Source organism: Grus americana, chromosome 2 (assembly GCF_028858705.1).
Source record: "Grus americana isolate bGruAme1 chromosome 2, bGruAme1.mat, whole genome shotgun sequence".
NCBI lineage: Eukaryota > Metazoa > Chordata > Aves > Gruiformes > Gruidae > Grus > Grus americana.
In genome coordinates, this window is record NC_072853.1 from 28340416 (window position 1) to 28349416 (window position 9001).

The following is a 9001-nucleotide window of genomic DNA, read 5'->3' on the forward strand; positions in this document are numbered from 1 at the left end:
TTAGATTAGATGTTAGAAAGAAATTCTTTACTGTTAGAGTAGCGAGGCACTGGCACAGGTTGCCCAGAGAAGCTGTGGATGCCCCATCCCTGGAAGTGTGTAAGGCCACGTTGGATGAGGCTTTGGGCAACGTGGTCTAGTGGAGGGTGTCCCTGCCCATGGCAGGGGGGTTGGAACTAGATGATCTTTGAGGTCCCTTCCAACCCAAACCATTCTGTGATTCTATAATGCAATTGGTAGTTTGTCACTAGTACAGGTAACTTGCGTACATGATATCAAACCTGAACTTTGATGTCTAGTACGGATGACCTGGTAGCTAAAGAGAATTTGAGCATTTAAACTGGCAATGTTACTTGAGTCTAGTAGAACTTTTACAATCTGTAGCTTTCATGAGAGCACAAAGGTAAAGATTAAATTATTTTCTTAAAAAACAAAATGTTTTGCATATTTTTTTCCTTCTCTCTTGTGCTAACAAACGATTATTTCAGATCTCTAAAAATGTGTAACCAGAGCTGTGTAGGGAAATATTTCTTTCATAAATAAGTGACTGTGGATGAAACCGCTTTGAAAGAAAAACAATTAAAAGAAGAAACAGTTCAAACTTCTGTACTTTAAGAGACGTCACATTAGCAAAACTTTTAACCAGACCCTGAATTAAGTCCACGAATAGGTACAGCCTGAGAATCAAAGAATAAGAGATTCAGTTTCCATAACCAAGATGTGTAACTTCACTGTAGTTAAGTTACCCCAATTAATACCAGCTGAAAATCTGCAAGAAAGTAGCAATTTGAGAACAAAATCTTTTAAATAGCTTCTGTTTGTGCGTCCTTTGCCCCCCAAGCCAATGGTAATATTCCCACTAGCGTTGACAGTGCACTGATTTAATTCAGTGGGGTCACAATGTGGAAGCTGTTATCAATTTCTTTATTCAGAACTATGTCTTCCTTAAATAAACAAAGTTTGACTGAGGCAAGACTCATGCTAGTTCTCAGCAAAGTCTTCATGCTATTAAGAAAATCAGCAGAATATAGGAAATAGTCTCCTGTACAGCTCTTCCTGTATAATAGCAAAAGAAGAATAACTTTTTTTTTTGTCAAATGTGTAAAGAATTTACTGCTGTTAAAATCCAGGCAGTAATTAAAACAATTTGAGGATATGCCCAATGGCTGTTGCCGTGGTCTAACCCTTTCCCTCATTTACAGCTTCTGCTATTTTGTTCCTACTGAACCTGGCCCATAGTCCTGCTCTACTGTCATCACTGTCGCTTCATCCTCGTGCTACCATCTCCCCTTTCTGGGACCATCACTGCTGCTTCTGCCTTGAACTGGTGTGCCAAAACGCTTAAGCTAAGAAGCCTAGCTGTTTGAGCATGGCTCTGTTCTCTGTCACTTGGGCATCTCTGTAGGTCACATTTTGAGAGTGCACATAATCCAAGTGAGAGCCAGTACAAGCTAAGGTCTGGGAGAGCTTATGTGCTGGGGACAACCATCAGAGCTGTAACAAGTTGACAGCTTACAGAGGTTGGTCTTTTTTGGTTGAAAAATCCTGTATTATAACAGGTAACAAAGCCTGATCGTGAATACTCTAACAGAGAAGAATTCAGAGTGGCTTTCTGAGAACAGAAGGATTTAATTTACGCAGTAATTAAAAAGGGGAGGTTCTTTGCATTCTGGCATTCCGCTTTAGCATGGTCAAGTATTTAAAGGGTAATTCTACCACAATAATAAAACTTTATGGCATCAAAAATTTAAGTATTTTAGTAGCTCTCGTGTACGAAGGCTGAAGAGCAAGACAAAAACGCTTCCTGACATGGAGGAAGGTCCCTGCTCTCTTGGTCCCTATGGACTGTGACAAGCAGGAAGAGCTGTTGCTCTCTGGAAATCAGAGATTCAGACAGGCATCAACATGCCGATGTGCCTCAGAGGCTGCAGCAGGCTAAATGAAACAGCTGCAAACACTTGTCCGTGTCTTGCGTCAGCAAGTGATCTCTACTACAGAACTTCAGAACCCTGTTTTCTTGCAGGTCCTGTTCTCCCTTAGGAGCTTGCTCAACAAATGGAGGAAAATTTTCCTCTCAGAGAAAAAGCAGAATGCCTTGAGAGCACAGACAGGCAAATGCCCCTAAATCCTTTGCAATCTTATGTTTACCTCCCAGCTGTATGCACAAAGAGCAACAGAAAGGAACTTGTAGACCGACACCTGATAAGAAGGAAAACGATAACATCATATACAGCTAATTCTCAATTGCTCATTTTTCGGTCAAGCCACTGCCAGAAGTCATACAAAAGAGTGAAGGAGGAAGGGACAGCTTGATAGTTGAAAACCAAAGTTGAAATTAAAGACAGTTCTTCCATAAATTAGTGCAGGACTGGTTTGGCAGGGCCGGATTTTCTCAGACACTTCCCATCCTTCAGGGATTTACAGCCTCATGAGTGATTGCTTCCTTCTTGAGGAGGTAATTAACCTTTGCCAAATAATTAAGCAAGGCTTGGTCAGGGGTTATGGAAGTGTGACATTTTATGAACTGCTCATATAGACTTCCAGAGGGACTGAGCTGCCTCTATTTGTTAGGAAATTTTGAAATTCTCAGCTTTTAATTCAAGAAATACTAGTAAATAAATCAGAGGATCCTTCTTAGAGACCAAATATTACTCTGTTCAGCAGATTCCCTTAAAAACTGAGGGCATTTAGAAAGTCATATCCTATCAACGATTTTGGAACATGCTGGACATCAAATTTGCTCCTTAACATTATTTCAGATAATTTCATGGCCTTTTCTTTAGGTGATTGTTGTCTACTGCCACATAATTTCTCAATAATGAAAGTCTGCTATGCCATCAATGAACATAGCAAAGTCAAGCCAGGCAATAAAGTGGATAAACCCCCAATATTTTCTAGTTTCAGTTAGAAAATGAATGACATTAAGGATGACATTTAGAACCAAAATCTAGCCTTTTTTAATTACGTTTGTATTAGAAATCAATATATCTATAGAATGTTTATTTAAAAGTCATGAGTAATCTCTTATTTTCTCCACGTAACTCTGGGTGTTTTTTCCCTGCGTGTAGCAGACTGACAAAAAAAAAAAAAAAAAAAACCAACCCAACAGCCATATATATTTATATTAATAGCTACTGACATGAAATCAGATGAGCCAGCAGTTTTCAACATAACTAAAATGTGAGGATCAAACTTCAAAACAGTGTTGCTCAGCATAAGCATCAACAGGTCTTAAGGGGAGTATTCATGGCAGATTATACTGTTGAACATTTTCCAGTGTGACAGGAGATCAGGCAAACAAAACAAGATTATGCGTTATGAAGGAACAGCATAAAACACTCTTAGCAATAATAATTAAAAAACCAAACAACAACAACAACAAATCCACTTTGATCTCCTCTGAATAAAACATATCCCACCCAGTAGGAAACGAGCAGATTTCCTTTTGCTTTTTAAATTTTATGTTTATAAAAATATTCAGTAAATTAATGCTTCGCAAGCTCCAGTCACGTTACTGTGGTCAGAGGCTGGTTTTCCCATAGGACAGACTTGCTCCACCCTCAGCACTCCATTCCCACCCCGAAGCAAATCACAGAGGATATTTGAGAAAGAAGCTACTGTAGTCCAAATCTATGAAAGGTATTAAAAAGAGAAGATAGCGGCTTACCAGAGGGTTTGTGATATGCTTGTTTTCTTTAGCAGAAAGGCTACTGTAATTGAATAGTGACTCCCTAGCTGCTGCTCTATATGAGCATACGTCTGTTTCACCAGGACGGGTAAGTTAACACTAATATGAATAGTCTCTTCTCTCACTCTCGGTTTAGCCTTGCCTTTAGCTGCTATTTTTATTACGGTAGCATGAATATTAAAATCAATGAGCGCTTTCAAGAAAGAAGATCCCAGACTCTCCTGGAATGTGGTTTCTCCAAACAACGTCAACTGAGGTCATTAGCAGGCAAAAGCAGGCAGCTTAAGTATCAGCTGCTCTCTATTCCTCAGAAAGTCGTGATAGAAATAAGACAAAAGGAAGGTGGGGAAAAAAAAAAATCCTTTGTCCATGTGTCACTGAAACCAAGAACAACACTTTAACAGATGTTAAGGTGAAACTAATGCAGTCTAATTCCTTCTTGTTAATTTAGAAAGCCACAATGAGACTTTTTACTAACACTGTATACAAAGAATATGTTTATTCTCGTGGCATGACTTGCCAAAACAGAAAGGTTTTCAGAGTGAGACTAGAAAAGAGTGGTAGTTAACTGAAAAACACAGGTATTATTTAATTTCAAACAACATCATGTTTATCTGTTTACTTTTTTGCTATATTTTCTTTTAAATTTAATGTACTCATTATTAAATATTTATCAACTCTGTTATTTTTCTTAACCAGACAATTATATACATGTGGCTTTTCTAATAATTTCTGACATGATGCATGGCACACAAAACAGGCTGCTCTGTTGTTAAGATCTTATATTAATTAAATAAGCTTTTAAAAAATCTAAGAAAAAAATAAGCAAAGAAAGAAATCACTTACCCAGTGTATTCAGCTCTGTCTGCTGAAACAGTATGTCACCCTCTTTATGAAGGAGTTTTGGCAAACAAGGGCCAGTGTGGTATACAGCACAACATCTATCAAAACAAGTAAACATCCAGAAAATAAAGTCTTCTGGGCAGAGCAAAAAGTTAATGAGTGAAAGAGCACTAACCTGGAATTTTTGTTTTCCATGAACAACAAGGCCAATAGTAAGGCTAAAATTTGTACTCACTTGTCAAAGGGCATCTGGAAGGAGCTGATCCAGCAGGTCAAGAGTCTTAAGGCACTGGACTGAGTTGAGGCACCAGAAAACAGGATTGCATCAGAATGGGCGACTAATCCAGACAGGAAAGTGAAATAATTGAATTCAATCACAGATATCCCTCCAATCAGCCTCAGTAATCCAACTGGAAAACAAGCAGGAGAGTTGCATCATGTTGTACGTTCCACACTGCAACCCACCGTGACTTAAAGCAATAATAAAACCAACCCAAATCTTTCCATGGTAAGTCAGTGCTCCTCCTATTTCTTCCATTTAAAGTAACATCTTGTAAAAACGTGCTTTCTGTGATAGATTGAGACAGATCTGCAGTTAATGTTTACACAGAAATGGCTGTGCTTTTTTAAAACACTATTCAAAGCAGGTATGTGACAAGTATTTTGAATAAACAGCTTCCAAGTTGCTTTATTTTTATCTATGAAGGACAGTTATTTATCCCTAAGAGCTCTCTAAGCCTGCCTGAAAAAATTGCACAATTCCAGCTGCCTGCGAATCTGTGGTTACGTATATTATAATATATCAAGAAACATTCTGGCAACAGAATTGTTTTGCAGGGATGTTGTTCTCTGCTGGGAGAACAGAGAGGCTGAGCACCACGTTCTTTAATCAGGGCCTCTGCTGTCTTAAAATCTTTTTCTTTTGTCAGGACAGTGTTAAAAAACTATAGCCTAAACCCCAAAATACATATTTTTCAAGAATGCATCATGACTTTCACTCTGAAATTTGAACTTGAATTTGTCCTGTTTCTGATTTGGGGCACCAAACTGTTTTCTTGATTGTATGCTATGCTGAGAGACTCTGTCAGTCAGACATTTGCCCTCCTTAGAGCTGTAGAGCACCTTTATATTGTTCATATATCCCCCTTCCTAAGCCAGCTTCAGCTCTTTGCTTTAATTCTGTAGAGGCTGCATGTTGGAACACGAAACAAAAAGTTTTCTTCATTAATGCTTCCCATATTGCTATTGGTCTGATGGCTACGCCCTACTTGACATTTCCCACAAATTTACAGTAGGAGCACATAAATCATAAAGCATGCAGTGTGCATGAAAAACATTTCTTTCTTGAGCATTTCTTCTGTGAATACAAAATCTAGTTCCTTTTACACTTACTTGCATTTTAAGTAAGCGGGATGGATAACGTGAAGTGAATATGACTTCCTTTATAACATATTTTTCTCACTCACTTTTGCAGTCTTGGAGAATTTGACTAGCACTTCTGCAGTGAGGATTCTCCTGTGCCAACCTACTGCTCATAGCGATTCTTCTGTGTGTGGTAGCTACACATACACGCATTTGCTTATGGAACAGCAAAACGAGGTGCACTTGCCTGAATAAGCCTGTGACACTTTCTGGTTTCTTGCCTACACTTCCATTACTGCTCAGGAAGGCTTTTCATACTCTGCACTGGAAACAAGAGTACTTCAATTATTTCCAGAGCCCTCTTCATTCATACCACTGCCTGGATGCATCAGACAGTTGAGCTACACCTCTGCCAAGTCCTCTGCTTCCTCCTGTTCCTTACCTCTGCCCTCTGCACCTTAGCGCTCGGCCAGCACAGGCTCCCTCAGTCCTTGTCTGCAACAGATGCACTTACCATTAACCCCGACTGAAAAAATACTGCCCAACACCCTCTGCTGTTAGCTGCAAGAGTCTGAATGACAAACAAATGCCACTGTTTGTGTTGTCTCAGTAAAATCAGATCTTTACTTACTTCCTATGAAGTTGACACAGGACAGAGCACAGCGCACCGACCGCATCAAGGAACCTCTACAACCATGTTAACTCAAGATATGGGAGCAGAACACAAGGATTAGCCAGTACTAAGTGACTAGGTGTCCCATCCCACTTAGGTGGGTTAGGGCGAGGTTAACTTTTTAATTCTCTGCGTGGTAATCAGGAGTAATGACAATTACTCTAGAGGTTCAAACAAATCACAAATTTACTTAAAACTCAGCAGACCTACAAAAGATAGAGGCTTGGCAAAAGTTATAGCAACACTTAAAACTTAGCAGAACTATAAAAGATAATGGCTTAGCAAAACTTGTAACGATATTACCCTAATTCGCTGAAAGTGAAGTTAGAGACAAAGAGAGTGGTGGAGAGGAAAAGAGAGAAAGAATGAGAGAAAGAATGAGAGAGAGAGAGAGAGAGGAAAAGAGAAAAGATATCACCACCCTTGGATCCAGCGATGTTCTCTGCTTATAGTTGTAGTCATCAGGTGGTGGGCACGCGCTGAAAACTTATGTTGTCCCTTTTTATAACCCGATGTGCCCGCCTCATAGGCGGGGGTCTGTCATCACTGAGCAGGCGCAGTATGTGCTCAGAAATGTTCAGAAACGTTCTAGAAATGAGTCGGTGGGTTGTGGGGGTCTCACTGTTCCTCCCCACCTTCATGGCTGACCAAGTGAGTGGTGATCTGTCACAGGCACACGCGCACACAGGACGCAGACGGTCTTTGCGTGTTTCAGGAATAGAGGGGTGGGCTCACAAGATGGTATCCTGCCTCTGCAGGCTCCGTTCTTGGTCAACACTCCCTCGTCATCAGCCTGTCCCTGCCCGTGTCAAGATGGGTGTTTGCAACATTTACTCATTATCAGAGCCTTACAGTAGGTGCTAAAATGGCATATGAAATCTAATCATAACAAGGGCATTTCCCCATGTACATGTAAAAAGAAGTTTTTACACATACATTTTAAAGGGCTCTCAATGAGCTGTTACAATTAAGAGAAAAGCTTTCATTGTCAGCAACAACAGTGCTCTGAAATATCAGCAGCATTCCTCCTTGGAGTGAAAAAGCTGAGAAGTCTGTTAGGAATTGCTATGAAGAAGCGAGGAGTGCACAAAATACTGTTGAGTATTGGAAGGTGTGTGGGGGAAACCAACCAGCTTTTCAAATGGTAGTCTTCTCGAGCACTTGCAACCCTTTCTCTCACAGAGCAGGGTCCCACCTGCCACATCCACCGATCTGGCATGACCGTAGCAGACACCCCAGACTTGGGCTTCCTGACAGAGAAGTTGTACATGAACTGCATGACTGTGCCTGACTGTCCTCACCGGCCCTGGACTTGCAGCCACAGTTAAAATCTGTGCTGAGTGTTCCAGTTGCACAGAAACTCTGTTCCTCTTTCATAGCACTGGAGTTAAACAGAAGTGGGAACTTTGACATAATTGGCTCATATGTCTGTCACCTTCACACACCCTTCACACACCCTGTGTGGATCATGCTCACAGCCTCCACCTCCCTTTCCCCATGCCTACCCCAGAGCTTTCTCCTTACCCCTTCTTCCGTATCCCTCAAGTCCCGAGTGTGGCTGCCCCCTCCTCCATTTCACTCTTGAGGAAATCAGTGCATGCCTAACATGTTGGAGAGGGCAGGTTTCTGGATTTTACTCCCTCACGGAGGGAAGCTCAGGCGCCAAGGAAAGACGAGGAAGATAGGACTGAGTTCTTCTATTGAATGGCCTCGGGGTTTCCTTGGTGGGCTGGGCTTTGGCTAGAACAACACTCATGGCCTTACGGATGCATGTGTATTCAGGACTGGGGGTAGAAAATTACTTTTCCTGCAGCTGTGCCACCTCTGGGTTATGGCACACAAAGAGGGGCAGCCCACAGTGATTGCAGCAGCATGACAGCACCATTCCTGAATGTGACTCTGTAGGCCGGATTTATCATTATTATTATTAACTGACCCCAAGTTAGTTGCCTACTGACAAGCAAGAGTCAGCAGGGCGACTTCAGAAAGCAGCAGGACACTCTTTTCCCTCAGCGAGGTGTCCTACCAATGGGTTCTCACCTTTTACGTCCAATATTTCCTCTCCTGCATGAAGAGACTGGTGGGTGGGCAACTACCACAGTTGCCTTGGCAGCACCTGGAATGGCTTTGGGATCTGTCCACTCGTTCCCCAGGGCTCCTGCACCCATCCACATGGCTTCTGGAGAAGAGCAGCTCACGGGGCACTAGCAGAAAAGCTGCAGCAGGCACACTGGCAGGCTGCAGGACATGTCAGAGGCAAGCGAGTGCAAAGGTGCAGCAGCAGCAGCACCGAGAAGGATCAACAGCACAAACCACAAATTTAGATCAGTCTGCCAGGCTGTACAGCTGTCATCATCTGCTGTGCACAGCGCTGTCCTCAAGTTCTGTTTGCTCTAAGGCAGAAGTTGCTTTCAATGAGTCGGGGAATAGGAAGA

The 9001-nt window shown here is 41.7% G+C and overlaps 1 protein-coding gene and 1 long non-coding RNA gene across 4 annotated transcripts in view; one reads left to right on the forward strand and one right to left on the reverse strand.

Moving 5' to 3' along the window:
- Window positions 1-4906, reverse strand: part of LOC129203764 (Y+L amino acid transporter 2-like) — a 26036-nt gene extending 21130 nt beyond the window's left edge. Inside the window, exons 1-2 of one of the 3 annotated variants that reach the window (XM_054818688.1) lie at window positions 4767-4906; window positions 4535-4629 (exon numbers count right to left, since the gene is read on the reverse strand). The gene's annotated coding sequence lies outside the window, so the exon portion shown is untranslated. Of the gene's footprint in view, window positions 1-3667; window positions 3821-4534; window positions 4630-4706 lie in introns of those variants that run through there. The other 2 variants (XM_054818687.1, XM_054818689.1) reach the window with 2 other exon arrangements.
- LOC129203765 (uncharacterized) lies at window positions 119-7102 on the forward strand. The gene is made up of 3 exons (XR_008576143.1): window positions 119-3776; window positions 4776-5039; window positions 6006-7102. It is a non-coding gene; the product is annotated as an uncharacterized LOC129203765 (long non-coding RNA).
- Window positions 7103-9001: the final 1899 nt, after the last annotated feature.